Here is a 19,570-nt window from a genome sequence, read left to right as displayed (position 1 = left end):
TTGAATGGCAGGTCTTAAACATAGTCATACCTTGAATGGCAGGTCTTAGTTTAGTTCTCCGTGATCTTCACTTTCATCAACATCTACGAACCCCCGACCGGAAACTATAATAGCAAAACAACTCAAATCATATAAAATAACAAATAACAATTCATGATAGAGAAGAGCGGATAATGTTTTGTTCATCAGAAGAAGAGTTCTTCACAACACATACCGATAGAGGAAAGAGAGAAGGCTTACCTGAGTCAAGCTTCCAATAAGAACTGATCAGAAGAGATGTTTTCCACCTCTTAGAGAGAGAGAGGAATTAGAAAGATGGGAGACCAAAGGATTTTGGAAAGAAAAATGCTAGAGCGAATGACAGTACAACAACACGATGTGAGGAAGAAGAAGAGGTAAGAGGTGAAGGGTTTTTTTTCTGTTTAATCTCATAATTAAAACTCCTAATTAATTTCTAATTAATCTCTCTCATATTGTGGCGGATTGGGGACCGTCGATTTATCCACCCTTAGATTGAATCCCAGCCGCGAGTCAGGAAAGCGAGCTGTTTTGTTAAGTTGATAAATCTATATTATTATTATATATGAAGTAGTACTTCAAATTTCAGATCGTATTGAATGATGGCTGCACTAAGAATATGGGAATCATCTCGATCAAAGATTTAATAATGTTTCATAGGTGTTAGTTGCACTACATACATGGAGGGTAAATTAACATTGAAAAAGTTTATTTACTACCATTTTTAGTTGTACAGATAAGAAAAAAAAATCATTTATATATATGGTTAGGCTAGAGTGCCACCCTTATTGTGCTACTTTTATCTCACACCCCTCCTGGTCCGTCAGATCTCATCCTGAGATCATTAGATCTAACACTCCAAATTTCAAACAACAAACTGGGGGTAAAAACATCATCTCCTAGATCAAATTAGAAATCTAGATCTCTCTCCCCCATCTCGACAGCAAGAGAAACCATGATTTCTCTGTGTTTTATGTATTGGTAGGCAAGATGATCTATATCCTTATAGAACCCAGAAAGACTAAGAGAAGCAGGAGCTTTATTATTGCAAGAAAATTCTTCTTCATCAGATTTTTTTTATTGGATAAACTCTTCATCAGAATTGGTTCCACGACTTTCTCCTCTCTTTACGGTATTTTTTTGCTAAGTTATCCTCACTTTAGTCGGCCCTTTGTTCAATCTCAATTCTCAAGTGCACTATATATGTAACGAAATTACTGAAACTTGATTGAAGAGATTCACTTGAAGTCTTTAAGTGTCACGCGCGAGGAAATATTCTTCTTGTACTACCTTTTTCTTGCTCGCATTACTACTTCGGACTTTCAGAGTGAATCTATTCCAAAACTGCGAGAAAATTTTTCAAGCATAGGATTGCAAACTGACCTGCGATGGAGGATGGTGAACAAAATAGTAAGTGTAAAGAAAGTAAAACATGTCGCACGTCCATCTGTTTACACAAGTTTGCCTCCTGATAATTCCATAACAAAGTCGTGTGTGGAGAATCCAATAACATTCTCATTATGCACTCCTACAACAATTATCAACCATAAAGAACATCTCTACAAAAATTCAACTCATTTTGTAGAGATGTTCTTTATGGTTAGTAGATCATATGCACAAAAGATTAGGTTTTAAATCATTTTGTAGGTGAAGTTGTGGGTTGTTTTACATTTGGTCCTTATTTAAGGTCCTTTTAGGAGCCGGCTGTTAATTAGAGTACCTACATTTAGTTACGTGCTCTCTAGGGAAAGATATCCATATCCTACTAAATCTCTTAGTCCCTTATCAAAGTAGAGTCAATATAGTAAACTACTTAGACGTACAACCCAAGACCTACATTTTACGTAGACTAGCAAAAGGTACGTGCTACGCACGTTTGCAACTGTGTAGCAGCTATTGTTGACTGAGTTTTTTGCAATTATGTAGCAGCTATTGTTGATAAGTTTTAGAATAGAGTATTTTATAATTACATTTCTATCCTAAAAAGTCTAAATATTTACTTATCTATTAACATGTGCTGGTTAGAATTTAACATTTTTAATAGGGGCAAAAACATCATAAAAAAATGATGAAAAGATGCAGAGATATATAAAAAAATATTAAAACACTATTGCCAGACTGTAGAGGTGAGGAGCACAATTATTAAAGTATTTTAGATATCTTGGTGATTATCGAAGAAGAAAAAATATGTGAAGATGAATAGAGCTCATTGCCAGACAGATTATGAAGAAAAGAGACACAGACTCACATACACAAACGATGAATATAACTACACTAGTCTATCAATCTATCATGGTACTTGTCACCATATTATATATATATATATATAGTTGTATACTACTATCAATCAGATTAAGAAAATCAGCATAGTAGTATACAACTATAATAATCACCATTGATATATATATATGGTTTAGAAAGAAAAATGAAGGGAAAAAACAAACTCGATAAGTTGAGAAACTGGGTCTTCAAGATACTTGTAACTAGAGAAAAACCTCGTTTTGTTATTTTGCTTCCGAATTGTGATACATTCTTTTAGCCCTTTGGTTTTGTGATTCCATATGATTTTGAATTTTGGGAGTTCTAACTTTGCGTTTGTTTATTTTTGTTTTTGATATTGTCTTCTTTCGATTTTGACTTTTGGGAGATTCAATTTTTTACTCCTTTGATTTTTTTGGAGTTTTGGTTTTTGATAGGTCTTTCTTTTCTTCTCTTTTTTTTTCTTTTCTTTTTCGAAGCAAATAATTGCTCCATTTTTGTACAAGGTCATCTCTTCTCTTTTTCGTTTTGATATTCATCCAATTCTCAACTTGTCAGCTGGGTAAGCTTTTTATTGTGTGTTATAAAGGGTTAAGAATCTTTTGCGAAGAATAAAAAGGCTTTTAGAAAATGGTGAAGGCTCAAGAGGTGGGTAACTAGAGGAAAAACTATCTTTTTGGATTTTTAACGTTTATTTGGCTATATCAATCCAAAAATGGCCTAAATTCTCTCTTAGGATATGGCATGGTGATCAAGCAAGTGGACGTGTGGTCTTTCTATCCGAACATCCTTTGTGTCATCACTCAATAATCATTCAGATGAAGCTTTTGGCTAGATTCTTACAGGATATGTAACTTAATTGTTCTAACCTTGGCTTCGAAAACTCACTGCTATATACAAACAAATGCTGATGCATGTCATTCATGAAAAGATGTAGAAACTATTGTATGTATATTAGTCTAAGTACAAAGAATGAATCTTTACTTTATTGCTATTATAAGTAAGTTGGACCACTTAGGTCTGCCCACATGGATCAAGGATCCATCCCCAATTTAAGCTACTCCCTGGATCGTAGGATCATATTCCTCCTGGATAGAATATACACTGGATAGAATATAATCTATCATGAATCTCTTGTTGCACAAGAGTCGTGGGAGTTAGCTATATATTTGCTTGGTTGTTTTTATATACATGACATAGGTATTAGAAACACAACAAGCAGAAGGAAAAGAAAATCACTCTCGACTCTCTTCTTTCTTCATTCACCAAGGGGGTGGGGCTTAAGGTGTGGATACAAAGGGGATTGATTCTAGTAACAATTCTTCCCTAGAGACAAGGCTAGTAACAACTCTCAAGGTTATCATTCTTTGACTTCGGGTTTCTTCCGATGCACAAGAGGTATGTTCTATAACTCGAATAACATTTTAATGTATTCTCTACATTGGTATCAGAGTTATTTATGTTTGTTGATTCGCCATTGTAACATGCATTGATAAAAATCAAGTTTTGTTAGTTTTTTCTCAAAAACCATTAATAAACAATCTATTGATTTTCGATCTCTACATGTCATAAGTTTTTAAAAACTAATTAGTAGGGGTTGTTACTCTAAGTGAGAGGAACGTTCTCCCAAAATTTCATGGAAAACCGTTAAGTAGATTGAGAGAAAACTCAAATCAAAGTTTTTGATAAAAACTGTTTTTTGTGGTTTTTTCAGAACTTTGGCCTGTTTTTTATCAATTTATAGATTTTATTAATGCTTAAAGTTTGTATGTTTGTAATCTATGATGTGAGATCTTCGTAATAGTATAAGGTATATTTCGTTTGGATCTATAATGAAAAAGATACGTCTCTAAACATGCCTGCCTTGCCATTTTTTTTTACATGTTTACTGAATAGATGACCGAGTTAGCTCACGAGTTGACTCAGTCAAAGCTGATTCAAATCAGTGTAATAAGTTGAGTTGACTCAGTTCTCTGTTACAATTTTCTGACTCGTTTTCAGCACCTGAACCAACCCGGTTACTGATAAGAGCCCAAAACTGTAGTTTTAACCCCTTAATAATCATACTGTTAGACCAATTATGTGAATAATAAGTAAGAGTTAACACCGATTCGCGCGTTTTATGCATTTCAGGCTTCAAAGTCCATTATGTGCGAAATGTGCCACTTTAGCGAGATAAAGGAGCAAAAGTCGTGAGAACTTCCGAATGCCATATCTTTGGACTCAGACCGGATTGAGGCCTACCTTATGTCAAAACGACCGGCTCGGAAAGAGCTTTGCAATGGTCCAAGCCTTGACCCAATCAGAGGAGCAGAAGTGGACGAAAAGTCTGTGGAAGTCAACTGCAGCTGAAGAGGCCTTTTGGATTCGAAGAATTGGGTTTTGGGCCCGATTCTCGCCCAAAACATGGCTCCAAGCCCATGCACGATTTTTGGATCTGAATGTATAAGAACAAAAGCTTAGTTCATTGTTAATGGTAGATAGTTAGGTTAGAAAATAAATTAGATTAGTTAGCCTCCATTAAACCTTAATTCTAGATCTAGTTTTCATTAGATTAATTAAGTTTAATTTCATTTCAATTCTTGTTTTAGATTAAACTCTCAAATTATTGTTCTTGATTGATTAGATAATAAAAATAGTTATTTTGTCAATTTCGATTTATAGATCTAAATTCCATTATTGTTTGTTATCATTTCATAGTTATTAATTAGATTTCGATTATTGTTTAGTGAAATCGCATAAAGTTAGAATCTTTTCATTATGTTTAGTTTAGATTTAATGGGAATTGTTAGTTTGATGAATCAAGGCTAAATCCTCCATTAGAGGGTTTGATGAAGCCTTGATGAAAACTTAGTGGTTAGTATAGAATTGGTTGTAGAATCTATTCCACTCTAGAAAGTCGTGTTCGCCATGAGAATGGGTGGACGACTTCACATGCTAGTTAGTACTTTCGGTAGAAATGCCATGAACACTAGGGATTAGAACTCGAATTTCTTGCCGTAAGAACGTGAGCATCGAGATACAAGAATCTATACTAGGTTATTAAGTTGGATTCGAGGTGGATTCAATTCCCCTCTGATCCTTTATCTAGATTAAAAAACAAGCATATTTCCATAGTATTCATAGTTAAATTCAACGTAGACTCATTTTAGTTTCATCGTAGTATAACACCCTTCGTAAAGCTCTCATTGACTTAAGAGCGACTAGTTAGACTTAGAAAGCAATCCGTGCTAGAGAACTAGGAGTGGAACGAACTTCCTACTCCATTCTATTTCGATAGATTTGAGAGTTGAAGATTTGATAATTGACACGTAAAAGAATAAGTTTAGTTTACTTACGTTTTGGATTCGTAGTTCATTTCGTAGGTAAATTAGTCACATTTCATTGTATCAAATGGCGCCGCTGCCATCTTAGTTGCACTTTAGCATTGTTTTCTTTGTAGAAGTAGTCATTTTTAAGTCCCATTAAACCCACCCACCCTTGTTTGATTCATACTGTGGTTATTCGTTTTCGAAAAATTCGGAAAAAATACGAGGCTGGCTTCAAGGAGAGCGCGACCCGCGCTATGTTACTGGAATTTCAACAATACATCGAAGCGCCACGCTTCAAAGAGAGCGACCAGCTAAGTTACTGGAATTTTCTTCTTTAATCGAAGCGCCAGCTTCAATGAGAGCGCGACCATTCGCTAAGTTCTTGGAACTTCGAATTTACACTGAGCGCCCAAGATAGAGCGCGCCCGCGCCCTTAGCTGAAATTTCCGGATTTCCCCAGGTTTGATTCGAACTTCGAGTTGTCAAGTTTTTCAGTGTTCTAATCTCTTATTTACACTGAACACGCGTAAACAAGACGCTATTCATAAGCGAAGCAAGGACGCTATCAGGTATTCCTTTCTTCCACTCCTCGCATCTTCTGTCAGAGGAGTTTTAATTCTAGTATAATCAGGCTTGTTTTTCGTAGAAATAAATACAACACGCCTATCTAGAATTTCACACACTACACCTGATATTATGGCTGAAGAAAGAGAGACTCCTCTCTCTGACTTTTATAAAGCTTTGAGCGATAGCCCTAAATCTTGCATCGTTCTAGCAGACCAATTGGGGATTTTGAATTCCCCAAACATATTTAATTGTTACCCGTTTTCCATGGTCTAGACCATGAAAAACCTTACCAACACACGCGTGGGATTGAACAAGTCCTTACAACATTCCACCATCCTACGGTTGGTGCGAACAGATTAAACTAAAGGGTATTTCCTTTCACCTAGCCGATAAAGGCGTCTTGGTTAACGCCCAAAGCGCCCTAATTACGTGGACTTCGTGGGCCAAACTTGTTCAATTTGTTTATGGAACATTTTACCCACCCCTAAAGACGGATGAGATGCTTTCCAAGATTCATTTTTCCGACAAAATCCTCATGAATCATTTTCTGAGGCTTGGAATCGTTTCACCGATCTGCTTATAGAGTGTCCACACCATAACTTAGCTAAAGACACGTTAGTTCGTGCCTTTTTCAAAGGACTTCTACACCACCATAAAGAAGTCCTTGACATAATGAATGGGGGTAGTTTCCTAAGTAAAGGAGCCAATGAGGCTTACAAATTTTTAGAGGATCAAACTAAGCGAAATAACAACTGGGGGGGTAGTGACGATTACTCCCGCTCCGCTAGTTCTTCTTCCACAGTTAAGGCTACCAGTATGTTTGAGGTTAAACCCGATCTAGAACTTAAAAATTTAATCGAATCTCTAACTAAAAAGGTTGAGGCCATTTCTGTACAACAAAAGCCTATCCCCGTCATGAATGTAAATTCAAATCCATGTAGTTTCTGTTGGAGTCCTGAGCATCCCGACTCCCACTGTCCTATAGCCTATGAACATTCTTGTTCTATTAATAGTGAACCTAACGCCCCTTGGAGACAAAATCCCAACTTCGGTTGGAGAAATAACCAACAAGTCACACCTCCAGGGTACAATAATCAATATGTTAGGCCAACACACAGTTATAACCAAGCTCCTCCAGGACAAGGACAGGGTCAGGGTAATTATAATAATTATAACAACCAAGCACAACCTCGACAAGGTCAAGCACAAGGTCAATATAGTTATAATAATTATAATGCTAATAGAGGTATCGTTCCGGTAAATAATAACTATCACAATCCTTTATAAATAATCAACGCGACATAGTTCCAGTCACACCACCCGTGACTATTACACCCACACAACCGGATCGTCTTGACACCTTCATACAAGTGAGCCAACAACTCTTCCAAACCATGGCTCAATCTAACCAACACATTCTACAATCTGTTAATAATTTAAACCAACAGTTAGCCCAAGAGAAAGCCCAACCAAAAGGCGTGTTTCGTGCAAGCGATACCCAACCCTAGAACAAAGAAAACACTTTGAGGTAAACGGTAATATTAGTAACGGAAACTACAAACGTAGGTGAGCTAAATGCCATCACCACTCCGTTCGGGAAGAGTGGTTGATAACAAAGTAACTATGCCTATAGTTACCCCATCAAGATTCCTACAAACGGATATCGAACTAGATACCGAAATAGAAACTCAAGAGCCTACAACCGTAGAGGTACCGGTTAAACCACAACCTAAGAAACAAAAGCCAAGGTTAAACATCCTGTTGATCCATATGCTAATTATAGAGAGAAAACACCGTTTCCCAAAAATTAGCCATGTTAACTAGGGATACAAATTATGAGGAGATTAGGAACGTTTCAAAAATCTAACTATAAACCTTCCCTTTCGAAGCTATTAAAAGCTACCACACCATGCTAAGTTTCTTAAGGAGTTGTGTGTACTACTAGGCGTAAGACCAATATACCAAAAAGCGCCTTTTTAACGGAACAATTCCCAACGCTTATCCGAAAATAATGGAATTGTTAAGTACAAGGACCCGGTCGCCCTATCAGACAATGCACCTTAGGAGATTCTCACACGACGATCCGCTTATTAGACACGGGGGCTAGTGTTAACTTACTCCCATTTTATTTGTATAAACAAATAGGTCTAGAGGAGATGCAACCTACTAAAATGACGTTGCAATTAGTCGACCGGGTCTATTAAGTATCCTAAGGGTGTGGTTGAAAACGCGTCTTTGGTTAAAGTCCAAAATTTTACTACCGGCCGACTTCGTTGTCCTAGACACGAAGTCACTAACGACTCTGTACCTATCATTTTAGGGCGCCCCTTCTTGGCTACGCCAACGCCAGCTTTATAAACCGCCGCGATGGTTCGATGTCCTTGTCCTTTGGCCATCTTTTGTTGAGGTAAATGTTTTCAAAACTAGGACACGATATCCGATTCATCTACAAATGGAGAGATTAGCATGATCGAGAGCTTAGCTCAAGATTACTTCAAAACATGTTTTGGGAGAAACAGATTAACAAATTCCTTTCCTTCGGAAATTCGACTTTAACAATCACTCCCCGGTAGTAGGCTAAATAGAAGAAGAATTCTCGCAACTCTTTTGCACCGCTTCCTTTACCACTTCGAGTCCCCCTTGCCAACAACCATTCATCCCTTGATGCTATGACGGAAGATGAATTTTTCAATCTTTATCCCGTTGATCCTTTTGACCCACCTATTGAGGAATGTCTTGCATATATCAAGATTTCGATGATATGGACTTGAGAGCTTAGCTGAGAATCATTCACCTTCCATCACCAATATTCCCCACCCTCCACCTTTTCAAAGGAACCTCGAGTTTGCTTTTCGATCCTTTAGTTTCTCCTGTGCTTCATGATTTTTAAATCCACCTATTAAACAAATACTTCCCAAGGATAAACCACTAGACACCTTCATTTTTAGACTTGAGCGGGCCCCTAACTACACCATGAATGAGTTTTGTGCTAAACCCACATCCTCATTTTTTTCATGCTTTCCCTTTAAAACTTATCCCAATCCACCATATCTTCCACAACCATTCACTTTTCCACACTTATTCACTAGGACACCCTCTCGTTCAAAGATGAAACATAAGGTGCATGCTCGGTTATGTTATAGGTCTATTCGACTTCGCTTTCATTCCACTAGGTCAAGGTCAGAGGAAATCTTGGTGCTTGATTGTGTTTGGATATGTTTTCTGTGATATTTATTTATGGAACGATCCACAACTATTTCGGTTGTTGATATATGATAAACTGCATATTCATACATATATTTAGATAAAGTCTCGAGTATCTGACTATAAACGACTCAATTTTTGTGTTTGGTGCATTTCCTTTCATTTCCATATATTGGTGAGTGCACCATTCAGGTAACCGGCCCCCCTATGGAGTGTGTGGCTGTAAGTACCGGATCCTAAGTCCACGTTTTCACATAATTCACGTTTTCCACTCTTGCATGTTTTTCGGTTTTGAGTCATGTTTCTCTATGGTGTGAATTATGTCTTTATCTGCTTATTGTTTTCCTTTATATTAAACCTAATTCATAAAAAGTAAAAAAGTTTAAAGATATATAAAAATAGTAATCTAGCAAGTCTCGGGAATCTGACTTTAAAAGACCCCCGTTTTAAAACAAATTTTTACAAACCTGTTTTCAAAAATTTGTTTGGGGGTGGGGTGTTTGGTTTTCCATTCTTGATCACTCAAATTCCTATTCTTACCCCCACCTCGCTCCCTTGAAGAGTAGCTAGATTTCTACTTGTTTGTTGTTTTGATGTTGTCTTTTATTATTTTTAGTAGATAGGATGTTACGTTGTTAAATTCCGTAGTTAATTTTGACTTTTGTAGTGAAATGTTGTTTGAATGACAATATGAATATAATGTCGTTATTTTCATCAGGCGTGATTAGTTAATGTTGATCCCACCTTCCCAAACTGTTTTGGGGGTGGTGTTATCTATTCCAGCATGATTTTATATAAACTTCATTCATTCTACACTCACAACCCACACTACACCTAATTTCCATCACTCACCTTTCACTCCCACGTTTCGTCTCATTTTTCAATTTTCAGCAACTCCGAAGACTTCTCAAGGCTTCTACAGGCGCTTTTTCAAGCTCTGTATATTTTTTCACATTTTTTGTCGAGGCTGGCGCCGCCAAGTCAAAAGCGACCAGCCAAACACTGGAATTCCAAAATACAAAGCGACTTCAGCGCCTAGTTGATGGCGGCCATACCTCGACTCGCGTGGACCGTAAAAATTCCAGTTTTTCCGCGAAGTTGTGCCGGTTGTTTTTGCAGTGTTCCAGGCGTAGTTTTGAGATGACATCTCCTATAATAATACCGAACAGTCTTTCAAAGATTTGTTCCAAAGCACTACTTATGGTGCTTGGTTTGTGAGGTGATCATCACACACACGTAGCTAGGAACCGCTTATGGGTCTTGCTAGCAATTGTTCTTGGACTTGCCATGCCCGGGCTGAAATACAAGACCCATGATGCTATTGGGTAGATAATATGCATGTCCGGGGAGTGGAGGTAAGTTTTAGTTTCTGTTAGTGTCTGCTTATGTCCCAAGCAATTTAATTCTGTTAACCCCATAATGGGTGGAACTCTTATAGAGTTGCGTCAATTTTTATTTCCTATATTAGTACGTTCTAACCTTGTTTTGCAGATGTTTATGAATTTCACGCGTTTCCATGGTATTTTTCTACCCTCTTTATTTAAATGCTTTGAGGACAAAGCATGCTTCTTGTTTGGGGGCATAGAAACACGTGTAATTAAGACATCTGCTAGGATATAAATATATATAATATGCATTTGTTTTCTAGTTAAAAATTTCAAAAATTTAAAAATATAAATAAATAAGTTATGCTATACACTTAGGAATATTGGTATTGTTCTTTCTCCATGCTTTTAACAATCTAGAAGTCTCACATAGCTGTTGCATCAGAATAATTGTTAGAAACTTAGGTTAATACGTAGGTAATAATCTTTGCATCTATCTATAAATATATTACATGAGTATCTATGATTGTTAGCAGATAAGTTTGAAATCTAGGCTAGAGTACTTATTCTACAATCCCGTGAGAATATAGCCTAAAGCCTTATATGAGCTTAAACTTTTGAGAAATGACACAAGGGAGAAGTAAAATCCGGATAGAGAAATCACACGTCCACTTGCTTGATCACTAAACCATATCCTAAGCGAGAATTTAGGCCTCTTTGGATCGATATAGCCGAAATTCAAACCTATGAATTATTTTCCGCTAGTCGCCACTCTGAGCCTTTTCTTTAGCCTTCCATACACCACAATTCCTTTACCTGTTACAAAACAAAACAAAAAAAAAAAAAAAAGAATAAATCAACCTACCCAATTTAGAATAAGTCCGAGAATAGAATGAGTGAAGAAAGAAGAAGAGAAAACACATTGTAAACAAAAATTGTTACTTGCTTCAGAAAAATAAAGAAAAGAAGTTTCCATCCAAAGAAAAGAAAAATAGAAATAAAATAAAAACTCCAAAAAATAGAATAAAAAGGAGTCAAAAGCCAAGGAAAAGAAAAAAAAAAATACTGCCAAGGATGGAAACAAAGTGTAGAAGCAAAAGAAAATAACAAGGTTTTTCTAAGTTACATATCTGAAGACTCTATTATCTCAGACTTGTCCTTTTGAATATCCATTTCCTTCCTTCTTAAACCATCTCCTAATCCCCCGCGAACACCTAATAAAGACCTCTAGCTCAATTAGGAATATGTTAGTGTGATAGTAAGTGGCAGATGTGTTTGATCGTCCGGCTTCCTTGTTGTCATTGAGATCGTAAGGTAAAGTGTGCCCATGTGTACCAATCGGAGTAGCTTAAACTTGAGTGGAAAAATCAGAGTGTTGTTTCTTGACTATTATTGTGAGAACCTACTTAAGGACGCTTATTCCGAAGTTCGAGAAACAAACCGCTAAACATTTGATAGTACTACTCATTGTATATATGTTTATTGTAGATGATTGATTATTATGCATATATTAGCTTAGGGTTCTCATTTGGGTTATTCTTATGTATTTGCTAGTGAGATGTATAGATAGTTGAGACATGAAGGAGAAAACAATAGTTTTATTTCTTAGTCGTCAGTAGTATAGATGAAGTTTGTGAGTACCTTCTTTCGAAAACTCTCACGAGGCTATAACTTCGTCCACTAGGGAATTCCTAGTGGTTGAAGGCCTTGTTGCATATGGTCAATGCAATCGCGACTCAAATAAACGAGTAGTAGTTAGAACTCCATTTTGGTCACTTATTCTAATTTCTCATATTTGCTCGAGGACAAGCAAAATCTTTGTTTAGGGGTGGTTTGATAAGAGCCCAAAACTGTAGTTTTAACCCCTTAATAATCATCTCTTGTTAGACCAATTATGTGAATAATAAGTAAGAGTTAACACCGACACGCGTTTTTATGCATTTCAGGGCTTCAAAGTCCATTATGTGCGAGAAATGTGCCACTTTAGCGAGATAAAGGAGCAAAAGTCGCCGAGAACTTCGAATGCCATATCTTTGGACTCAGACCTCGGATTGAGGCCTACCTTATGTCAAAACGACCGGCTCGGAAAGAGCTTTGCAATGGTCCAAGCCTTGACCCAATCAGAGGAGCAGAAGTGGACGAAAAGTCTGTGGAAGTCAACTGCAGCTGAAGAGGCCTTTTTGGACTGAAAGAATTGGGTTTTGGGCCCGATTTTCCGGCCCAAAACATGGCTCCAAGCCCATGCACGATTTTTGGATCTGAATGTATAAGAACAAAAGCTTAGTTCATTGTTAATGGTAGATAGTTAGGTTAGAAAATAAATTAGATTAGTTAGCCTCCATTAAACCTTAATTCTAGATCTAGTTTTCATTAGATTAATTAAGTTTAATTTCATTTCAATTCTTGTTTTAGATTAAACTCTCAAATTATTGTTCTTGATTGATTAGATAATAAAAATAGTTATTTTGTCAATTTCGATTTATAGATCTAAATTCCATTATTGTTTGTTATCATTTCATAGTTATTAATTAGATTTCGATTATTGTTTAGTGAAATCGCATAAAGTTAGAATCTTTTCATTATGTTTAGTTTAGATTTAATGGGAATTGTTAGTTTGATGAATCAAGGCTAAATCCTCCATTAGAGGGTTTGATGAAGCCTTGATGAAAACTTAGTGGTTAGTATAGAATTGGTTGTAGAATCTATTCCACTCTAGAAAGTCGTGTTAAGCCATGAGAATGGGTGGGCGACTTCACATGCTAGTTAGTACTTTCGGTAGAAATGCCATGAACACTAGGGATTAGAACTCGAATTTCTTGCCGAAGAAGAGCGTGAGCATCGAGATACAAGAATCTATACTAGGTTATTAAGTTGGATTCGAGAGGTGGATTCAATTCTCTCGATCCTTTATCTAGATTAAAAACAAGCATATTTCCATAGTATTCGTAGTTAAATTCAACGTAGACTCATTTTAGTTTCATCGTAGTATAACACCCTTCGTAAAGCTCTCATTGACTTAAGAGCGACTAGTTAGACTTAGAAAACAATCCATGCTAGGGAACTAGGAGTGGAACGAACTTCATACTCCATTTAGTGCAATTCGCATTGAGAGTAGAAGCTTTGATAATTGACACGTAAAAGGAAAAGTTTAGTTTACTTACGTTTTGGATTCGTAGTTCATTACGTAGGTAGACTATACATTTTATTATTATCAGTTACTAAACCCGATTCTATCCTGTTAAGTATGAACCGGTTATAGTTTTTGGTCTGGTTCAAGCCTTTTTTGAAGACTGATTAACCTAAAATTTCTTACCCAAGGGTTTTTAACCCTTCTAAATCTGTTGGAATCATCGGTTGATTGAAATTCCAGGTATAAGTTGCTGTGACAGTATATCTTAGATGAATCGGTATAATGTTTATGAGCCGGTTCAGTCCTTTGGAGAGGGCCAAATGATCTGATTTTTTGTATACAAGGGTTTCTAACCCTTCTCAATCCATTGGGATAGATCCCAGGTCATGATTCCGAGCTTTACATATAGTTACAGTAGAACCATATGATTCTTTATGCCATAAAAGGATAGATATTATTCTTTGTTTTTGTTTGACATATTTTTTTTTATCGTATTATGTGGAATATGATTAGTAGAGGTTTTGTTCCTCCTAATATGGAATTTGTTCAAAAATCAATTGGAAGATATACTCTTTATTTACATTGTTGGGAGATGATTATGAGCTTTGCAAGTTTTCGATCCTAATATGTAGAATAAGATAATATTTTTTGGATTGGATTTTTTGGAATAAATTTGAAGAATGTGTATAGACTAATGTTATATCCACCGTTGCATATATGTAGAAGATGGATACAAAAAACTTAGTTGCTGACATATGTCAATCCTTGCACAATCTGAATGTAGAGATGGCCACCAAGACAGTAGTTGCAGACCTTAACCATGGAACTAAACTTGATGGGACAAACTATGATATATGGCATAGGAAAATTCAATACCTCTTGAATGAGCAAGAACTCTAGGAACACTTAACCATTTCGATGGCCCAACCTGAAATTGGGACTACAGCCCAAAATCGTCGTGACCTTGAAACTTATCAAGAATGGACCAAAATGGATCGTCATGCGTGCTACATTATGTTGAGCAGCATGCATGATGATCTGATTGGAGAATATGAGACATTCTCCACAGCTAAGGACATGTGGGATCAACTAAAATTTGCTTTTGATGGAACATCTACTACAAGACTTAGAAGTCTAGTTTTAAAGTTTGAGATGTTTAGGAAAGATCCCAAGGCAACCATGCCTAAACACCTAAGGGTGTTATCAAGCATGATTCGCGAGCTAAAGGCCGCTGGAAATGTCCTTACTGATGAGCAGCAAGTCCAAGCTGTGATAAGATCTCTCCCTAATTCTTGGACGCATATGAAGCAAATCATAACTCATAATGAGAGTATTAAGAATTTTTTTGATATTTCTCGGCATTGTGAGCTTGAGGCGGAGCGCTAGGATGCGAATCGTAATGCTTCTGCCCTAATCGCATCTGGCGAGTGCAAGACAAATGGGTCTAAGCACAAGGGTAATAACAAACCCAAGAAGCAAGGAGGGGCTAATAAGTTTGCTCCTAAGGCAGGCATAGCCAAGCGCCACAGAGGCAAACGTGGTGGAAAGAAAGAAATTGATATGACCAAAGTGAGACGCTACAACTGTAAGCAGATGGGACACTTCACTCGTGAATGCATTGAGCCGAAGCAGGTATCCATTTCCCCTGACTCTCATTACATAAGTGTATGTACATATGTTTTAGTTGCTCATTCTCTCCCTGAATGGATTGTAGATACAAGAGCAACCAGGCATGTAGCTAGAGAGCGAGTAGGGTTTGTAGATTATCGTCGAATTCCAGAAAACACCCAGAGGCTTTATATGGGAAATGGCACTAGTGAAGATGCATTAGGAATTGGTACATACCAACTCTCATTAGGCACTGGGCGCGTACTTCTTCTACATGATGTGCTTTCTGTTTTAGCACTTCTTTCTTTTGGATATTCTTTTGATTTTAAGGCTGATAGGTTAGATATTGATAAGCACCCAAAACTGTAATATTAAACCCCGAGAGACATAACATTTTGGTCGATTATGTGTTTAATAATCATGTAATAATTATATTTTCGTACTTTTGCAGGATTCCGCAATTAAAATAAATATAGTGATAAAATATGCATCGAAGTACGGGAATACGGGACTAATTGAAGTTTCCCACTCGACCCCCATGAAGCCCAACAAAGCCTGACTAAAGCCTAAGTTTCCAAAAGAACAAAACCAGTGCAGAACGGGTCCACATATAAAGAAGCAGCAAACTTCCGAAGCTCAAATCGGATAAATCTAGATGCCGACATTGGCTAGTGAAGCTACCAAGTACAGGAATACGGGAATATTTGGAGTTTCCCACTCAATCCCCGTGAAGCCCAACAAAGCCTGACTAGAGCCGAAGTTTCCAAAAGAACAAAACTAGTGCAGAGCGGGTCCACATATAAAGAAGCAGCAAACTTCTGAAGCTCAAATCGGATAAATCTAGATGCCGACGTTGGCTAGTGAAGCTGCCATAGCGACCCGGGCGATGAACTCAGCGCAAGGACAAAAAGTCGTAAAAATGCCAAAATCGGCGCAACCACTGGACACACTAGGTGGATCCACTCTGCGGGCCCAGAAGGCATGATGAGTCAGCATAGGCAGGTGGCAAAGGATGGTTTCAATTTGATACCACCGGCAAAGAGAGAAGACCGCGTACAATTCAAACCCAGGGTGGTTTGAATTGAAATGAGCTAACAAACAAAACCTTAAAAGCAAAAGACAAAATTAAAAACGGTTAAAACAAATTTTGTTTGAACCATTCAATTAGCATAAAGCCAAAATCTAAAACATTCACGGATAGCCTTCCTGTATCGCCTTATATATATGAGGGGGGGCCTTCATTATGACCCTTCAAAGATATTAATGCTTTAGCTTCCGGCTTAGTTAGATTTTTCCTTCAATCTTTACATTACGCCATTTCCATTCCGGTGAGCTTTTAAATGCGTAAGTTATTTTACCCTTAAGAACGATCATTTCTTTTCTAGTTTAATTTCTGTCCGCATTTTATTTACTTAATGTATACAGACAAGTTTTATTATTCCTTCTATGACCAAGAGCTAATCCCCCCCTCATGGGGAGGGTTATGCTGCTCGTGTGAAAATCCGGATTGACTTCGTTAATATTCTAGAATCACTACTTAGGAATTAGGCATAGAATTGACATCCGGTCCCAAAATGACTGAGATTGTACAAAGTTGAATCGCTGATGCTCGGAGACGGTCTCGCTAGCGACCTAAAATGTCTCGCCGCGACTCTCTCAGTGTCGAACTGACTCTCCAATATAAAAAGCGACAAACTTCGAAGCTCAAATCGGATAAATCTAGATGCCGACGTTGGCTAGTGAAGCTGCCATAGCGACCCGGGCGATGAACTCAACGCAAGGACAAAAAGTCGTAAAAACGCCAAAATCGGCACAGCCACTAGACACACTAGGTGGATCCACTCTGCGGGCCCAGAAGGCATGATGAGTCGAGCGTAGGCGGTGGCAAAGGATGGTTTCAATTTGATACCACCACGGCAAGAAGAAGAGAATCGTACCAATTCAAACCAGGTGGTTTGAATTGAAATGAGCTAACAAACAAAACCTTAAAAGCAAAAAGACAAAAATTAAAAGCGGTTAAAACAAAATTTTGTTTGAACCATTCAATTAGCATAAAGCCAAAATCTAAAACATTCACGGATAGCCTTCAGTCGCTATATATATGAGGAGGTCGCCTTCATTATGACCCCTTCAAATTAATGCTTTTTAGCTTCGCTTAGTTAGATTTTTCCTTCAAGATTACATTACGCCATTTCCATTTCAGTGACTTAAATCGTGTAAGTTATTTTACCCTTAATATGGTCATTTCTTTTCTAGTTTAATTTACGTCCTCCGCATTTATTTACTTAATGTATACAGACAAGTTTTATTATTCCTTCTATGACCAAGAGCTAATCCCCTCGGGGGAGGGGTTATCTTTGCTTTCGATGTGAAAATCGGATTGACTCGTTAATATTCTAGAATCACTACTTAGGAATTAGGCATAGAATTGACATCCGGTCCCAAAATGGTCGAGGCGTACAAAGTTGGATCAGCGATGCTCCGGACAGATCGGTCAAATGCGACTCTGCAGTGTCGGATAGCTCTCCAATTTGTCCGGTGATGTGAAATCAAGCCGAGGAGCTGAAATAATATACCGAGGAGATGGTATTATTGAAACTCCTTATGCTAGTGAAATCGACCTAGAGATGTGGGCATCGCTTGTAGGGATCAATACTCGGCGTCGTCTCCAAAACGAGACGAATTAGAGATGTAGTGATGTGGTAATATAAACCTGTTGAAAAATGATTCTCGCATGAGTATGACTAACTCTCTCCCTGTTTCTCTATTTTTGTTTACCTACATATAATCGCCGTAGTAATTTACATTATTTGCATTACCGTTAATTTAATTAAAACCAACTAAAAGAAACCTAAAAATCCTACTCACCAAAAGTTGTAATTCCGGTTGTGAACCTATCCGAGAGCCCTAAGGTTTGGGCGATCCCTTACTCGACCTATCCTACCTAACCCCCGTGAGTAAAAGGTAACTTGACTAAAGCGTCACGACTATAATGGACGTTGGAATTTGAGACTTTGGACTTGGGTCTTTGGACTTGGACTTTGGAATTTGTGGACCTCGGACTTAAGAAAATCGTGGTGAAAACCAATAAGCGTGTAAAGAGTGTTTTATCAAATGGCATTTGCAGCAGAAGGACTACGGACTTAACGTAATAACTGGAATACATCCATAAAACCCCCCCCTACCTCCTCATCTTTTTAATTTTCATTTTACATTTACAATACTAACGAGTTACGGAACAGTTTACCTTAACTTTTCCACTAACAAATATCGTGAACCAAGTTTGTTTATTTTCATTATACGGTCTAAGTACTCCGTAGGAATTTGAAATCTTGAACGGACAAAAGAGTCTTGGACGAGACTGAATTAGTAGCACGATGAGACTAACTGGAGTATCAACACTCCGGTTTTAGGGTCTGAGCCACTTTCCTTTTCAGTACTCTTTTGGGCTCTTTGGTCCTGTTTTTCTAGTAAGCATAAGCTCGGGAGTAGTCGATCGCGATACGAGAAATCGTGGGACGCCAGGTTTCAAACTCTTAAACTCCTCAAACTTTGTCGAGGATATTATTCGCTATAACCTATTTTACCTCGTATATTTGTATGTTGGCATGAGAACTCCGTGCATGTAAAGGTGGTTCGTCATTACATATTCACGTAACACAATTAATATGATTCGAATATATTTTGATATATGCGTAGCGTCAAACCACCTGATTAGAATATTTTTGTATGTGTATGTTACATCAATTCACGTACGCGGTATTCAATTGCATGAGTTCGTTCTCGACATTCCCCTAGCTCACGTAAAACTTACATATAGTTGCACGTATAGGTAATATAGATTTGCATGAGTAGACTTTCTGCGTAAACTAGTATATGTTAGTTAGTTTCTATTTTGGCATCTATCGTTTTTAATTGCATATTTCGTAATCACGTCTCCATAATACACTAATTACGTAAATTAAAAAAAAAATCATAGTAATTAAAAATTTCATCTAAATCATCTTAATAACACCCCGCATAATACACCATCATAAATCATCATCCTATTCCATCAGTGCCTAGGAAACTTGAAAAAAATTGAGGTTGCCTAATTAAAGGAGCGTCTTGGCACGAACAACCTCCCTCAATTCTCTCGGTGACGGCTC

This window comes from Coptis chinensis, chromosome 9 (assembly GCF_015680905.1).
Source record: "Coptis chinensis isolate HL-2020 chromosome 9, ASM1568090v1, whole genome shotgun sequence".
Lineage (NCBI taxonomy): Eukaryota > Viridiplantae > Streptophyta > Magnoliopsida > Ranunculales > Ranunculaceae > Coptis > Coptis chinensis.
The sequence above is the reverse complement of the archived record's forward strand: the minus strand, read 5'-3'. Positions refer to the sequence as shown.